The sequence below is a fragment of the Neoarius graeffei genome, chromosome 4 (genome assembly GCF_027579695.1).
Source record: "Neoarius graeffei isolate fNeoGra1 chromosome 4, fNeoGra1.pri, whole genome shotgun sequence".
Classification (NCBI taxonomy): Eukaryota; Metazoa; Chordata; class Actinopteri; order Siluriformes; family Ariidae; genus Neoarius; species Neoarius graeffei.
This window is the reverse complement of record NC_083572.1, coordinates 36,520,656-36,537,733: the sequence shown is the minus strand read 5'-3', so window position 1 is coordinate 36,537,733 and position 17,078 is coordinate 36,520,656. Positions and strand designations below refer to the sequence as shown.

General features: G+C 45.5%; 2 non-coding genes across 2 annotated transcripts; both read right to left on the bottom strand.

Moving 5' to 3' along the window:
* Window positions 1-3,845: 3,845 nt before the first annotated feature.
* trnaa-agc (transfer RNA alanine (anticodon AGC)) lies at window positions 3,846-3,918 on the bottom strand. Its single transcript has one exon. It is a non-coding gene; the product is annotated as a tRNA-Ala (tRNA).
* A 7,113-nt stretch (window positions 3,919-11,031) lies between these two features.
* On the bottom strand, window positions 11,032-11,104 carry trnaa-agc (transfer RNA alanine (anticodon AGC)). The gene has a single exon. It is a non-coding gene; the product is annotated as a tRNA-Ala (tRNA).
* Window positions 11,105-17,078: the final 5,974 nt, after the last annotated feature.

Here is a 17,078-nt window from a genome sequence, read left to right as displayed (position 1 = left end):
AAGCGCAGCTTGATAGGTCACCCTGGGGGGCCGGCTCAGTGGCCTGGTACCAGCCGCTTGGTAGACGCCATGTGCACACGCTTGTGCACTTTGCACAAGTGCACTACCAGGAAGGCCGGTGTTTCCACTCCCAGGTGGACCAGAATTCTGGATGATTACCACCACATCCATGACTTGATCATCGCCAGCCCACGGTTGATGGCAGATACAACAATTCAGTTGTTTCAAATCAACCAGCGGACACTTATTCAGTGGTAGGTCTCCCCCTTTTTTATTGATTTCCCTCAAATTTACACAATAATGGTCTCATAATTGTCCCATGAACACACAAATGACCCTCCCACAAACTCTCTCATTTCAGGTTTCAACAGCGGCTGAAAGGTCAGGAGATGAGTACACTCACTCAGGGACTGACTCCAGCACCCCAAATTCCCATCGCCCCTGCCCAGCTTCCACAGCCACAGGAAAAACTGATCGTCCCTCCTGCATCATCTGGGCAACGACATGAATTTGTGTTCCCCCCGAATCTGGAGGGCCGGGCTCCTCTGCTACGCCCAGGCCGTCGCCCCAAAGACCGCCAAGACCGTCCAATTGCCCCCACCCCACCACCCGTTTTTCCTCTCCCTGCAACATTAGGCACCAGTGCACTGCCAGTGCCAACTCCCTTCACATTGGTACAGCTCCCAGCAATGACTGTTCCTGCACCACCTGTTCCCTTTCTCCAGCTCCCAGCCACGACTTTGGCTGCCTCAACACCTGGTGCAGCCCCATCTGTACCTGCGCCACCTCCGCCCGCTGGCCCGCCGCCTCCTCCCGCTGGCCCACCACCTCCTGTTTCACGGTACACAGAGAGGAACAGGCGTCGGCGAGCCGCTGAAGAGGCCAGTGGTAGTGCGGAGAAAAGAAAATATGTAAGGGGTGCGACATATAACATGTGTAGCCAATGTGGCAAACCCAAGACTAAAGAGTATGGGCATAGTCGCTTTGGGAGCGCGACTTTCTGTTCCCAGGCCTCAGGTGGCAAGTCTGTTGAAGAGTGGTTGGAAGAACAGAGAGCTCAAAAGTAGTTCTTCTATTGTACAATATGTATATAGTGTGTATAAGTTCTGCTGCTATTGCTTGTATATAGTGTGTTTGTGTGTGTGTATATACCACATATATTATGTAGTTTTTACATGTACATAGTTTTCCTGACAACCTTCCCCCTTTACTCATGCACATTTCTCCCTGTAAATTGTACATTGGTTTGTGTGAGTGATTAAATACATGCTTGGTTTTTAAACTTGATGTTTCATCTCTTGTTTTTTACTGTCCAATTTCAGATACATTAAAAGTGATTGATTGCACTCAGATGTATTTGTCTCGGCCTGTGTATCATCATAAAAAAAAAAACTTTATCATACAAAATACACCACATATTGTGTTACTGTCTTTGTGCACTTAACTTCACCATCAAACAACCTGAACATTAAATGGACTGACAATATGAAGATAATTATTATTGGCAAACTTTTAGTAGTAATTCTACTAATATAAGGAGAAACACCTCTCCCTATTAGGTCTACTATAAAGTTACTGTATCCTGTGTATCATCCTAAGTCAACAGTTGTAGCAGCTAAAAAAAACCAGCATATTGTGTCTGTGCCACTTTATTATTACCATCAAACAATTAACATGAACATGGGAAAGCATTACTATTAATATACACAGTTCTTGTCACTGCTAATATAAGGTAAAGACATTTTCTTTTATTACCACCATTTGTCATAGCATTGCATTGCCATAAGTTAGAGTACAGTTAGCCATAGATAAACATTTCAAATAAACGAATGACGTGCTGCGCTGTTTTTTTATTTTTTTCAGAACGACAGAGAAGATCACCAGACCCCCATGTAGAAGTGTCGCGGTATCGAATCCCGTCCGGCGCGACAACCTGCAAACTTTCAACTCAAACACAACATTAATACACTTCCACACAAAAAGCCCACGGTAGAATTTCACCAAATCCCCTTCACTCCGTTGGCATTTATTTTCGCGATGTTTCCTGCATGCGCCGAGAGCTCAAAGACTGGGCCCCTGCCGATGCTAAGCAAGCGCTCTACCACTTGAGCTAATTCCCCTGCTGTGGTTGAGGTTTTGTCCAACTAACTACCGCACGCCTCCCCAAACTGCACTTCCTGACCTGCTCGTTGCTCTCTGGAACCATGCCTGAGTTTCCATTGGTTGGTTGTTTATATTCAAGTGAGCGACTGCCCAGAAGCAGACTTTTGTTCTGGGGGAGTGCGTTCTGACTCCCATTTGCATGAATCCCAGGTTGTAACCTTCAAGGGTTTTGCCCCTAAAACAACCCAATCTCCTCACATGGAGTCCCTGGCATGCTTCTCACACTTTGGGGGCAGGCCTCAGGAAGCATTTCTTGCTTCATTGTTCAATGAGAGCAGCTGGCCGGAAGGTGGTGAAAAGTGCCTTTTCAGGACAGCAGCTTGCTTTTCACCAGCAGCTTGAAGAATACAAGCAGGTAAGCATCATATTTTCAGTTTGTAAAAGCTGTCTCAGCTGACTTTGCACTCGAGCGAGAGTTAGAATTTCATAGTGGATGGTGGGAATATGACAAGCCTGTTGAAAAATGTGACTTGGAGATACTGAGGTCATTCGGCAATTCAAGGAATAAAGCCAAGCAAACTGAAAGGGATCTGTGATAGCTCACCTTCGGAGCTCATCAGAGGAGCATATCAGCAGAAAAGTAGTGTGCAGTTAGTTGATTTGGTCATTGCCAAGGTTGTGGGTTTAATCCAAATAGTGGCTGTTTTCACACATGTGCTGCTTTGAATGTGGCGAAAGAAATTTGATCTTGACTTGGCTGAAAGTGCAGATGATTCGGCTGGTTTGCAAGATGACAAGAAAGTTTTTCTCTGTAAAATGCAAGCCCAGGGTCAGTGGGTGCTTTGGACAATGTGGGCATCGATCCCACTACCTCTTACATGCTAAGCAAGCGCTCTACCACTTGAGCTAATTCCCCTGCTGTGGTTGAGGTTTTGTCCAACTAACTACCGCACGCCTCCCCAAACTGCACTTCCTGACCTGCTCGTTGCTCTCTGGAACCATGCCTGAGTTTCCATTGGTTGGTTGTTTATTTTCAAGTGAGCGACTGTCCAGACGCGGACTTTTGTTCTGGGGGAGTGCGTTCTGACTCCCATTTGCATGAATCCCAGGTTGTAACCTTCAAGGGTTTTGCCCCTAAAACAACCCAATCTCCTCACATGGAGTCCCTGGCATGCTTCTCACACTTTGGGGGCAGGCCTCAGGAAGCATTTGTTGCTTCATTGTTCAATGAGAGCATCTGGCCCGAAGGTGGTGAAAAGTGCCTTTTCAGGACAGCAGCTTGCTTATCACCAGCAGCTTGAGGAATACAAGCAGGTAAGCATCATATTTTCAGTTTGTAAAAGCTGTCTCAGCTGACTTTGCACTCGAGCGAGAGTTAGAATTTCATAGTGGATGGTGGGAATATGACAAGCCTGTTGAAAAATGTGACTTGGAGATACTGAGGTCATTCGGCAATTCAAGGAATAAAGCCAAGCAAACTGAAAGGGATCTGTGATAGCTCACCTTCGGAGATCATCAGAGGAGCATATCAGGAGAAAAGTAGTGTGCAGTTAGTTGATTTGGTCATTGCCAAGGTTGTGGGTTTAATCCAAATAGTGGCTGTTTTCACACATGTGCTGCTTTGAATGTGGCGAAAGAAATTTGATCTTGACTTGGCTGAAAGTGCAGATGATTCGGCTGGTTTGCAAGATGACAAGAAAGTTTTTCTCTGTAAAATGCAAGCCCAGGGTCAGTGGGTGCTTTGGAGAATGTGGGCATCGATCCCACTACCTCTTACATGCTAAGCAAGCGCTCTACCACTTGAGCTAATTCCCCTGCTGTGGGAGAGGTTTTGTCCGACTAACTACCGCACGCCTCCCCAAACTGCACTTCCTGACCTGCTCGTTGCTCTCTGGAACCATGCCTGAGTTTCCATTGGTTGGTTGTTTATTTTCAAGTGAGCGACTGTCCAGACGCGGACTTTTGTTCTGGGGGAGTGCGTTCTGACTCCCATTTGCATGAATCCCAGGTTGTAACCTTCAAGGGTTTTGCCCCTAAAACAACCCAATCTCCTCACATGGAGTCCCTGGCATGCTTCTCACACTTTGGGGGCAGGCCTCAGGAAGCATTTGTTGCTTCATTGTTCAATGAGAGCATCTGGCCGGAAGGTGGTGAAAAGTGCCTTTCCAGGACAGCCGCTTGCTTATCACCAGCAGCTTGAAGAATACAAGCAGGTAAGCATCATATTTTCAGTTTGTAAAAGCTGTCTCACCTGACTTTGCACTCGAGCGAGAGTTAGAATTTCATACTGGATGGTGGGAATATGACAAGCCTGTTGAAAAATGTGACTTGGAGATACTGAGGTCATTCGGCAATTCAAGGAATAAAGCCAAGCAAACTGAAAAGGATCTGTGATAGCTCACCTTCGGAGATCATCAGAGGAGCATATCAGGAGAAAAGTAGTGTGCAGTTAGTTGATTTGGTCATTGCCAAGGTTGTGGGTTTAATCCAAATAGTGGCTGTTTTCACACATGTGCTGCTTTGAATGTGGCGAAAGAAATTTGATCTTGACTTGGATGAAAGTGCAGATGATTCGGCTGCTTTGCAAGATGACAAGAAAGTTTTTCTCTGTAAAATGCAAGCAACATGGCAGGTTTGGAGAATGTGAGCATCGATCCCACTACCTCTTACATGCAAAGCAAGCGCTCTACAACTTGAACTAACTCCCTTGCTTTGGTTGAGGTTTTGTCCAACTAACGACCGCACGCCCCCCCAAACTGCACTTCCTGACCTGCTCATTGCTTTCTGGAACCATGCCTGAGATTCCATTGGTTGTTTGTTTATTTTCAAGTGAGCGACTGCCCAGAAGCGGACTTTTGTTCTGGGGGAGTGCGTTCTGACTCCCATTTGCATGAATCCCAGGTGGTAAGCTTCAAGGGTTTTGCCCCTAACACCACCCAATCTCCTCACATGGAGTCCCTGGCATGCTTCTCACACTTTGGGGGCAGGCCTCAGGAAGCATTTCTTGCTTCATTGTTCAATGAGAGCAGCTGGCCGGAAGGTGGTGAAAAGTGCCTTTTCAGGATAGCAGCTTGCTTTTCCCCAGCAGCTTGAAGAATACAAGCAGGTAAGCATCATATTTTCAGTTTGTAAAAGCTGTCTCAGCTGACTTTGCACTCGAGCGAGAGTCAGAATTTCATAGTGGATGGTGGGAATATGACAAGCCTGTTGAAAAATGTGACTTGGAGATACTGAGGTCATTCGGCAATTCAAGGAATAAAGCCAAGCAAACTGAAAGGGATCTGTGATAGCTCACATTCGGAGCTCATCAGAGGAGCATATCAGCAGAAAAGTAGTGTGCAGTTAGTTGATTTGGTCATTGCCAAGGCTGTGGGTTTAATCCAAATAGTGGCTGTTTTCACACATGTGCTGCTTTGAATGTGGCGAAAGACATTTGATCTTGACTTGGCTGAAAGTGCAGATGATTCGGCTGGTTTGCAAGATGACAAGAAAGTTTTTCTCTGTAAAATGCAAGCCCAGGGTCAGTGGGTGCTTTGGAGAATGTGGGCATCGATCCCACTACCTCTTACATGCTAAGCAAGCACTCTACCACTTGAGCTAATTCCCCTGCTGTGGTTGCGGTTTTGTCCAACTAACTACCGCATGCCTCCCCAAACTGCACTTCCTGACCTGCTCGTTGCTCTCTGGAACCATGCCTGAGTTTCCATTGGTTGGTTGTTTATTTTCAAGTGAGCGACTGTCCAGACGCGGACTTTTGTTCTGGGGGAGTGCGTTCTGACTCCCATTTGCATGAATCCCAGGTGGTAAGCTTCAAGGGTTTTGCCCCTAACACCACCCAATCTCCTCACATGGAGTCCCTGGCATGCTTCTCACACTTTGGGGGCAGGCCTCAGGAAGCATTTGTTGCTTCATTGTTCAATGAGAGCATCTGGCCCGAAGGTGGTGAAAAGTGCCTTTCCAGGACAGCAGCTTGCTTTTCACCAGCAGCTTGAGGAATAGAAGCAGGTAAGCATCATATTTTCAGTTTGTAAAAGCTGTCTCAGCTGACTTTGCACTCGAGCGAGAGTTAGAATTTCATACTGGATGGTGGGAATATGACAAGCCTGTTGAAAAATGTGACTTGGAGATACTGAGGTCATTCGGCAATTCAAGGAATAAAGCCAAGCAAACTGAAAGGGATCTGTGATAGCTCACCTTCGGAGATCATCAGAGGAGCATATCAGGAGAAAAGTAGTGTGCAGTTAGTTGATTTGGTCATTGCCAAGGTTGTGGGTTTAATCCAAATAGTGGCTGTTTTCACACATGTGCTGCTTTGAATGTGGCGAAAGAAATTTGATCTTGACATGGCTGAAAGTGCAGATGATTCGGCTGGTTTGCAAGATGACAAGAAAGTTTTTCTCTGTAAAATGCAAGCCCAGGGTCAGTGGGTGCTTTGGAGAATATGGGCATCGTTCCCACTACCTCTTACATGCTAAGCAAGCGCTCTACCACTTGAGCTAATTCCCCTGCTGTGGTTGAGGTTTTGTCCAACTAACTACCGCACGCCTCCCCAAACTGCACTTCCTGACCTGCTCGTTGCTCTCTGGAACCATGCCTGAGTTTCCATTGGTTGGTTGTTTATTTTCAAGTGAGCGACTGTCCAGACGCAGACTTTTGTTCTGGGGGAGTGCGTTCTGACTCCCATTTGCATGAATCCCAGGTTGTAACCTTCAAGGGTTTTGCCCCTAATACAACCCAATCTCCTCACATGGAGTCCCTGGCATGCTTCTCACACTTTGGGGGCAGGCCTCAGGAAGCATTTGTTGCTTCATTGTTCAATGAGAGCATCTGGCCCGAAGGTGGTGAAAAGTGCCTTTTCAGGACAGCAGCTTGCTTATCACCAGCAGCTTGAAGAATACAAGCAGGTAAGCATCATATTTTCAGTTTGTAAAAGCTGTCTCAGCTGACTTTGCACTCGAGCGAGAGTTAGAATTTCATACTGGATGGTGGGAATATGACAAGCCTGTTGAAAAATGTGACTTGGAGATACTGAGGTCATTCGGCAATTCAAGGAATAAAGCCAAGCAAACTGAAAGGGATCTGTGATAGCTCACCTTCGGAGATCATCAGAGGAGCATATCAGGAGAAAAGTAGTGTGCAGTTAGTTGATTTGGTCATTGCCAAGGTTGTGGGTTTAATCCAAATAGTGGCTGTTTTCACACATGTGCTACTTTGAATGTGGCGAAAGAAATTTGATCTTGACTTGGCTGAAAGTGCAGATGATTCGGCTGGTTTGCAAGATGACAAGAAAGTTTTTCTCTGAAAAATGCAAGCCCAGGGTCAGTGGGTGCTTTGGACAATGTGGGCATCGATCCCACTACCTCTTACATGCTAAGCAAGTACTCTACCACTTGAGCTAATTCCACTGCTGTGGTTGCGGTTTTGTCCAACTAACTACCGCATGCCTCCCCAAACTGGACTTCCTGACCTGCTCGTTGCTCTCTGGAACCATGCCTGAGTTTCCATTGGTTGGTTGTTTATTTTCAAGTGAGCGACTGTCCAGACGCGGACTTTTGTTCTGGGGGAGTGCGTTCTGACTCCCATTTGCATGAATCCCAGGTGGTAAGCTTCAAGGGTTTTGCCCCTAACACCACCCAATCTCCTCACATGGAGTCCCTGGCATGCTTCTCACACTTTGGGGGCAGGCCTCAGGAAGCATTTGTTGCTTCATTGTTCAATGAGAGCATCTGGCCCGAAGGTGGTGAAAAGTGCCTTTCCAGGACAGCAGCTTGCTTTTCACCAGCAGCTTGAGGAATAGAAGCAGGTAAGCATCATATTTTCAGTTTGTAAAAGCTGTCTCAGCTGACTTTGCACTCGAGCGAGAGTTAGAATTTCATACTGGATGGTGGGAATATGACAAGCCTGTTGAAAAATGTGACTTGGAGATACTGAGGTCATTCGGCAATTCAAGGAATAAAGCCAAGCAAACTGAAAGGGATCTGTGATAGCTCACCTTCGGAGATCATCAGAGGAGCATATCAGGAGAAAAGTAGTGTGCAGTTAGTTGATTTGGTCATTGCCAAGGTTGTGGGTTTAATCCAAATAGTGGCTGTTTTCACACATGTGCTGCTTTGAATGTGGCGAAAGAAATTTGATCTTGACATGGCTGAAAGTGCAGATGATTCGGCTGGTTTGCAAGATGACAAGAAAGTTTTTCTCTGTAAAATGCAAGCCCAGGGTCAGTGGGTGCTTTGGAGAATATGGGCATCGTTCCCACTACCTCTTACATGCTAAGCAAGCGCTCTACCACTTGAGCTAATTCCCCTGCTGTGGTTGAGGTTTTGTCCAACTAACTACCGCACGCCTCCCCAAACTGCACTTCCTGACCTGCTCGTTGCTCTCTGGAACCATGCCTGAGTTTCCATTGGTTGGTTGTTTATTTTCAAGTGAGCGACTGTCCAGACGCAGACTTTTGTTCTGGGGGAGTGCGTTCTGACTCCCATTTGCATGAATCCCAGGTTGTAACCTTCAAGGGTTTTGCCCCTAAAACAACCCAATCTCCTCACATGGAGTCCCTGGCATGCTTCTCACACTTTGGGGGCAGGCCTCAGGAAGCATTTGTTGCTTCATTGTTCAATGAGAGCATCTGGCCCGAAGGTGGTGAAAAGTGCCTTTTCAGGACAGCAGCTTGCTTATCACCAGCAGCTTGAAGAATACAAGCAGGTAAGCATCATATTTTCAGTTTGTAAAAGCTGTCTCAGCTGACTTTGCACTCGAGCGAGAGTTAGAATTTCATACTGGATGGTGGGAATATGACAAGCCTGTTGAAAAATGTGACTTGGAGATACTGAGGTCATTCGGCAATTCAAGGAATAAAGCCAAGCAAACTGAAAGGGATCTGTGATAGCTCACCTTCGGAGATCATCAGAGGAGCATATCAGGAGAAAAGTAGTGTGCAGTTAGTTGATTTGGTCATTGCCAAGGTTGTGGGTTTAATCCAAATAGTGGCTGTTTTCACACATGTGCTACTTTGAATGTGGCGAAAGAAATTTGATCTTGACTTGGCTGAAAGTGCAGATGATTCGGCTGGTTTGCAAGATGACAAGAAAGTTTTTCTCTGTAAAATGCAAGCCCAGGGTCAGTGGGTGCTTTGGAGAATGTGGGCATCGTTCCCACTACCTCTTACATGCTAAGCAAGCGCTCTACCACTTGAGCTAATTCCCCTGCTGTGGTTGAGGTTTTGTCTAACTAACTACCGCACGCCTCCCCAAACTGCACTTCCTGACCTGCTCGTTGCTCTCTGGAACCATGCCTGAGTTTCCATTGGTTGGTTGTTTATTTTCAAGTGAGCGACTGTCCAGACGCGGACTTTTGTTCTGGGGGAGTGCGTTCTGACTCCCATTTGCATGAATCCCAGGTTGTAACCTTCAAGGGTTTTGCCCCTAAAACAACCCAATCTCCTCACATGGAGTCCCTGGCATGCTTCTCACACTTTGGGGGCAGGCCTCAGGAAGCATTTGTTGCTTCATTGTTCAATGAGAGCATCTGGCCGGAAGGTGGTGAAAAGTGCCTTTCCAGGACAGCAGCTTGCTTTTCACCAGCAGCTTGAAGAATACAAGCAGGTAAGCATCATATTTTCAGTTTGTAAAAGCTGTCTCAGCTGACTTTGCACTCGAGCGAGAGTTAGAATTTCATAGTGGATGGTGGGAATATGACAAGCCTGTTGAAAAATGTGACTTGGAGATACTGAGGTCATTCGGCAATTCAAGGAATAAAGCCAAGCAAACTGAAAGGGATCTGTGATAGCTCACCTTCGGAGCTCATCAGAGGAGCATATCAGCAGAAAAGTAGTGTGCAGTTAGTTGATTTGGTCATTGCCAAGGTTGTGGGTTTAATCCAAATAGTGGCTGGTTTCACACATGTGCTGCTTTGAATGTGGCGAAAGAAATTTGATCTTGACTTGGCTGAAAGTGCAGATGATTCGGCTGGTTTGCAAGATGACAAGAAAGTTTTTCTCTGTAGAATGCAAGCCCAGGGTCAGTGGGTGCTTTGGAGAATGTGGGCATCGATCCCACTACCTCTTACATGCTCAGCAAGCACTCTACCACTTGAGCTAATTCCCCTGCTGTGGGTGAGGTTTTGTCCAACAAACTACCGCACGCCTCCCCAAACTGCACTTCCTGACCTGCTCGTTGCTCTCTGGAACCATGCCTGAGTTTCCACTGGTTGGTTGTTTATTTTCAAGTGAGCGACTGCCCAGACGCGGACTTTTGTTCTGGGGGAGTGCGTTCTGACTCCCATTTGCATGAATCCCAGGTTGTAACCTTCAAGGGTTTTGCCCCTAAAACAACCCAATCTCCTCACATGGAGTCCCTGGCATGCTTCTCACACTTTGGGGGCAGGCCTCAGGAAGCATTTGTTGCTTCATTGTTCAATGAGAGCATCTGGCCGGAAGGTGGTGAAAAGTGCCTTTCCAGGACAGCAGCTTGCTTTTCACCAGCAGCTTGAAGAATACAAGCAGGTAAGCATCATTTTTTCAGTTTGTAAAAGCTGTCTCAGCTGACTTTGCACTCGAGCGAGAGTTAGAATTTCATAGTGGATGGTGGGAATATGACAAGCCTGTTGAAAAATGTGACTTGGAGATACTGAGGTCATTCAGCAATTCAAGGAATAAAGCCAAGCAAACTGAAAGGGATCTGTGATAGCTCACCTTCGGAGCTCATCAGAGGAGCATATCAGCAGAAAAGTAGTGTGCATTTAGTAGATTTGGTCATAGCCAAGGTTGTGGGTTTAATCCAAATAGTGGCTGTTTTCACACATGTGCTGCTTTGAATGTGGCGAACGAAATTTGATCTTGACTTGGCTGAAAGTGCAGATGATTCGGCTGGTTTGCAAGATGACAAGAAAGTTTTTCTCTGTAAAATGCAAGCCCAGGGTCAGTGGGTGCTTTGGAGAATGTGGGCATCGATCCCACTACCTCTTACATGCTAAGCAAGCGCTCTACCACTTGAGCTAATTCCCCTGCTGTGGTTGAGGTTTTGTCCAACTAACTACCGCACGCCTCCCCAAACTGCACTTCCTGACCTGCTCGTTGCTCTCTGGAACCATGCCTGAGTTTCCATTGGTTGGTTGTTTATTTTCAAGTGAGCGACTGTCCAGACGCGGACTTTTGTTCTGGGGGAGTGCGTTCTGACTCCCATTTGCATGAATCCCAGGAGGTAAGCTTCAAGGGTTTTGCCCCTAACACCACCCAATCTCCTCACATGGAGTCCCTGGCATGCTTCTCACACTTTGGGGGCAGGCCTCAGGAAGCACTTGTTGCTTCATTGTTCAATGAGAGCAGCTGGCCGGAAGGTGGTGAAAAGTGCCTTTTCAGGACAGCAGCTTGCTTTTCACCAGCAGCTTGAAGAATACAAGCAGGTAAGCATCATATTTTCAGTTTGTAAAAGCTGTCTCAGCTGACTTTGCACTCGAGCGAGAGTTAGAATTTCATAGTGGATGGTGGGAATATGACAAGCCTGTTGAAAAATGTGACTTGGAGATACTGATGTCATTCGGCAATTCAAGGAATAAAGCCAAGCAAACTGAAAGGGATCTGTGATAGCTCACCTTCGGAGCTCATCAGAGGAGCATATCAGCAGAAAAGTAGTGTGCAGTTAGTTGATTTGGTCATTGCCAAGGTTGTGGGTTTAATCCAAATAGTGGCTGTTTTCACACATGTGCTGCTTTGAATGTGGCGAAAGAAATTTGATCTTGACTTGGCTGAAAGTGCAGATGATTCGGCTGGTTTGCAAGATGACAAGAAAGTTTTTCTCTGTAAAATGCAAGCCCAGGGTCAGTGGGTGCTTTGGAGAATGTGGGCATCGTTCCCACTACCTCTTACATGCTAAGCAAGCGCTCTACCACTTGAGCTAATTCCCCTGCTGTGGTTGAGGTTTTGTCCAACTAACTACCGCACGCCTCCCCAACCTGCACTTCCTGACCTGCTCGTTGCTCTCTGGAACCATGCCTGAGTTTCCATTGGTTGGTTGTTTATTTTCAAGTGAGCGACTGTCCAGACGCGGACTTTTGTTCTGGGGGAGTGCGTTCTGACTCCCATTTGCATGAATCCCAGGTGGTAAGCTTCAAGGGTTTTGCCCCTAACACCACCCAATCTCCTCACATGGAGTCCCTGGCATGCTTCTCACACTTTGGGGGCAGGCCTCAGGAAGCATTTCTTGCTTCATTGTTCAATGAGAGCAGCTGGCCGGAAGGTGGTGAAAAGTGCCTTTTCAGGACAGCAGCTTGCTTTTCACCAGCAGCTTGAAGAATACAAGCAGGTAAGCATCATATTTTCAGTTTGTAAAAGCTGTCTCAGCTGACTTTGCACTCGAGCGAGAGTTAGAATTTCATAGTGGATGGTGGGAATATGACAAGCCTGTTGAAAAATGTGACTTGGAGATACTGTGGTCATTCGGCAATTCAAGGAATAAAGCCAAGCAAACTGAAAGGGATCTGTGATAGCTCACCTTCGGAGCTCATCAGAGGAGCATATCAGCAGAAAAGTAGTGTGCAGTTAGTTGATTTGGTCATTGCCAAGGTTGTGGGTTTAATCCAAATAGTGGCTGTTTTCACACATGTGCTGCTTTGAATGTGGCGAAAGAAATTTGATCTTGACTTGGCTGAAAGTGCAGATGATTCGGCTGGTTTGCAAGATGACAAGAAAGTTTTTCTCTGTAAAATGCAAGCCCAGGGACAGTGGGTGCTTTGGAGAATGTGGGCATCGATCCCACTATCTCTTACATGCGTAGCAAGCGCTCTACCACTTGAGCTAATTCCCCTGCTGTGGTTGAGGTTTTGTCCAACTAACTACCGCACGCCTCCCCAAACTGCACTTCCTGACCTGCTCGTTGCTCTCTGGAACCATGCCTGAGTTTCCATTGGTTGGTTGTTTATTTTCAAGTGAGCGACTGTCCAGACGCGGAGTTTTGTTCTGGGGGAGTGCGTTCTGACTCCCATTTGCATGAATCCCAGGTTGTAACCTTCAAGGGTTTTGCCCCTAAAACAACCCAATCTCCTCACATGGAGTCCCTGGCATGCTTCTCACACTTTGGGAGCAGGCCTCAGGAAGCATTTCTTGCTTCATTGTTCAATGAGAGCAGCTGGCCGGAAGGTGGTGAAAAGTGCCTTTTCAGGACAGCAGCTTGCTTTTCACCAGCAGCTTGAAGAATACAAGCAGGTAAGCATCATATTTTCAGTTTGTAAAAGCTGTCTCAGCTGACTTTGCACTCGAGCGAGAGTTAGAATTTCATAGTGGATGGTGGGAATATGACAAGCCTGTTGAAAAATGTGACTTGGAGATACTGAGGTCATTCGGCAATTCAAGGAATAAAGCCAAGCAAACTGAAAGGGATCTGTGATAGCTCACCTTCGGAGCTCATCAGAGGAGCATATCAGCAGAAAAGTAGTGTGCAGTTAGTTGATTTGGTCATTGCCAAGGTTGTGGGTTTAATCCAAATAGTGGCTGTTTTCACACATGTGCTGCTTTGATTGTGGCGAAAGAAATTTGATCTTGACTTGGCTGAAAGTGCAGATGATTCGGCTGCTTTGCAAGATGACAAGAAAGTTTTTCTCTGTAAAATGCAAGCTCAGGGTCAGTGGGTGCTTTGGAGAATGTGGGCATCAATCCCACTACCTCTTACATGCTAAGCAAGCACTCTACCACTTGAGCTAATTCCCCTGCTGTGGTTGAGGTTTTGTCCAACTAACTACCGCACGCCTCCCCAAACTGCACTTCCTGACCTGCTCGTTGCTCTCTGGAACCATGCCTGAGTTTCCATTGGTTGGTTGTTTATTTTCAAGTTAGCGACTGTCCAGACGCGGACTTTTGTTCTGGGGGAGTGCGTTCTGACTCCCATTTGCATGAATCCCAGGTTGTAACCTTCAAGGGTTTTGCCCCTAAAACAACCCAATCTCCTCACATGGAGTCCCTGGCATGCTTCTCACACTTTGGGGGCAGGCCTCAGGAAGCATTTCTTGCTTCATTGTTCAATGAGAGCAGCTGGCCGGAAGGTGGTGAAAAGTGCCTTTTCAGGACAGCAGCTTGCTTTTCACCAGCAGCATGAAGAATACAAGCAGGTAAGCATCATATTTTCAGTTTGTAAAAGCTGTCTCAGCTGACTTTGCACTCGAGAGAGAGTTAGAATTTCATAGTGGATGGTGGGACTATGACAAGCCTGTTGAAAAATGTGACTTGGAGATACTGTGGTCATTCGGCAATTCAAGGAATAAAGCCAAGCAAACTGAAAGGGATCTGTGATAGCTCACCTTCGGAGCTCATCAGAGGAGCATATCAGCAGAAAAGTAGTGTGCAGTTAGTTGATTTGGTCATTGCCAAGGTTGTGGGTTTAATCCAAATAGTGGCTATTTTCACACATGTGCTGCTTTGAATGTGGCGAAAGAAATTTGATCTTGACTTGGCTGAAAGTGCAGATGATTCGGCTGGTTTGCAAGATGACAAGAAAGTTTTTCTCTGTAAAATGCAAGCAACATGGCAGGTTTGGAGAATGTGAGCATCGATCCCACTACCTCTTACATGCGCCTACTGTGTCTCACTGTTACCGCTAAAGTAAGCCCAAAGTAAGCCCACAATGGCCAATCAGGTCCGAAATGGGCTTACTTTTGACCAATGAGGTTGCCTCCCATGGGCTTACTTTGGGCCAGTGGGCTTACTTTTGACCAATGAGGTTGCCTCCCATGGGCTTACTTTGGGCCAGTGGGCTTACTTTTGACCAATGAGGTTGCCTCCCATGGGCTTACTTTAGGCCCTGCCCGCTGTTTCTCTTGTCATTCATGATCGGAACATCACAGCGATTCAACGAGGTAAGTGGACTTGCATTTCTCCTAGGTAAATGTATATGTAACTTTGAGATTTTTGGTCGATGATACGGAGAAATGTAGTCGCTACTGATTCTTGATTTTACATAAAATGCTGAGCGTAAAATTCATAAAGTTTCGTGATACACGGTGTTGTTCTTCTGCCTGTGGTAATTGACTACCATTAACGTAGGTGGCTGTAAAGGAAATCTCTTACTTATACGAAAAGATATTAAACCCAAACGGTTTAAAATTTGTTGTTGTGCTTCATTTCTGGTGAAAACGGGTTAAATGGTCAAACAAACAGCCTGCCCACCTGAAATCTGGCTTACTTGTATGAGGAAGGGGGAAATTGTCGCATTTGTTTAATCAGACTAAACCGATTAAATGTAAAAGGCAAACTGCGTACTGAAATGTATTTGTATGTACCAGGGGTGATTCTAGCATCTGATCTTTGGGGGTGCTCAGCCCCCAGAGCTGACAGAGACACCTGGCTTGAACGACAGTGTTTCCACGTTTATTCCGCATTTAGACTAGACTTAACTAGACAAGAAGACTAGACTAGACAAGACTAGACTTGTGCAATGTTTTAACAGAAGCTGACCCAATAAACTATGATATCTACACATTTACAGCCACTGACACAAATATTTACGTTATATTTTTAACTAAACAAGACCTACTGCATTTGTAATGTTGGAGCTATTCATTTTGAACAGTGGTAATTGTTAATTAATGTGTTATTGTGTATTGTGTAATAATAGTGTGTATTATTATGATTTTACATTAGTTTACATTAGTTTATATTTTTTGTTATATTTGTTATATTTTGGTGGTGTTCTTTTGAAAATGTAGGCTATATCCAAACCCCACTCACTGTCCCCCCAGACAATGACCAGGGTTTGGATTTGTGAATGATAAGCAAACGTAAACGCTATGTTACATTAAATAAAACTGAGTAACACACGGTGGTCTAGCACCATAGCACTCGTACAGCTCTGCACAAAAGTATCTCGATATGGATGATAAATGTCGTTTTTATCATTCTATTCATAGACCAGGGAACATCAATATTGCATTATGCATATTATTGTGTTGTGTTTAACAATTGTAATTCCAGTCCGTACCTTCACATCTTGCTATGCCAGTAATACTCAGGTGCTACTTCGAGTTCCTCATCGGCGTGGAATCCAGTTAAAAAAAAAACCCACCATGTCGTAGGAAGCACTCGCGCAGACAGGCAACCCAATCAGAGGGGACGCAAGGAGGAGAGGGATTTTACTGCTCATAGAACTATCACCTAACAGGTGAATTCAAGAACACACACACGCCCGCGCACACATTCATTGCGCAGTGCGCAAGGGCACTTATTTCTGAAAATTACGTCCAAAAGCAGTGTTTTTGAGGGTGCTGAGCTAGGAGGTGCTGAGCTCGTTTTTGGGGGTGCTTGAGCACCCCCAAAAATAGGCTAAACACGTCCCTGGTATGTACTCAAAACGGTTTATTTGTTTTAAAACCGACCATGGTTTAGCCGATTCAATGAGGAATGTGCAGATGTAAAGACTGTAAACAGTGCTACCGAATGTCGAGTAAACAGAAGAATATGTGACGTTGATGTATGCTCTAGTATATTCCGTCATATTAATGTCTCAAGCGGTTTGAATATCGAAAATAGCAGATTTTATTTTATTCGTGTTAAAAAAGAAACAGTCTTTACAGTCGCCTAATTACGAGATCTTGCGGTCATGAGGAGAAACTCATTAACGACAATGAGAAAATAAGGCTATTGTGAGAAGTTTCGGTGGTCATTATTTTCTATCACCTGTGATGGGCAATTATGTAGATGGGTCGTGTTTTTCCAACATTGGAATGCCGTCTTTTGTCCACTGCCATTAAGCATGGGGGAAGGCAATCAATGTTGTAATCCCACACTTAAATAGAATGCATGCCAGCTGGTTAAATCATTTCATGATTTACTACTACCCCATACAGGTCCAGCTATTTTAAGAGTAAGGGTAGACAAGTAATCAGTAGAAATTACATTAAATTAAATTACATGGCGTAATACATTTATTGTAGTATAGTATAGTTGTTTTGAAGATGACTACAGCTAACAGCCTATGTTCACTTTCTTTCAGAAA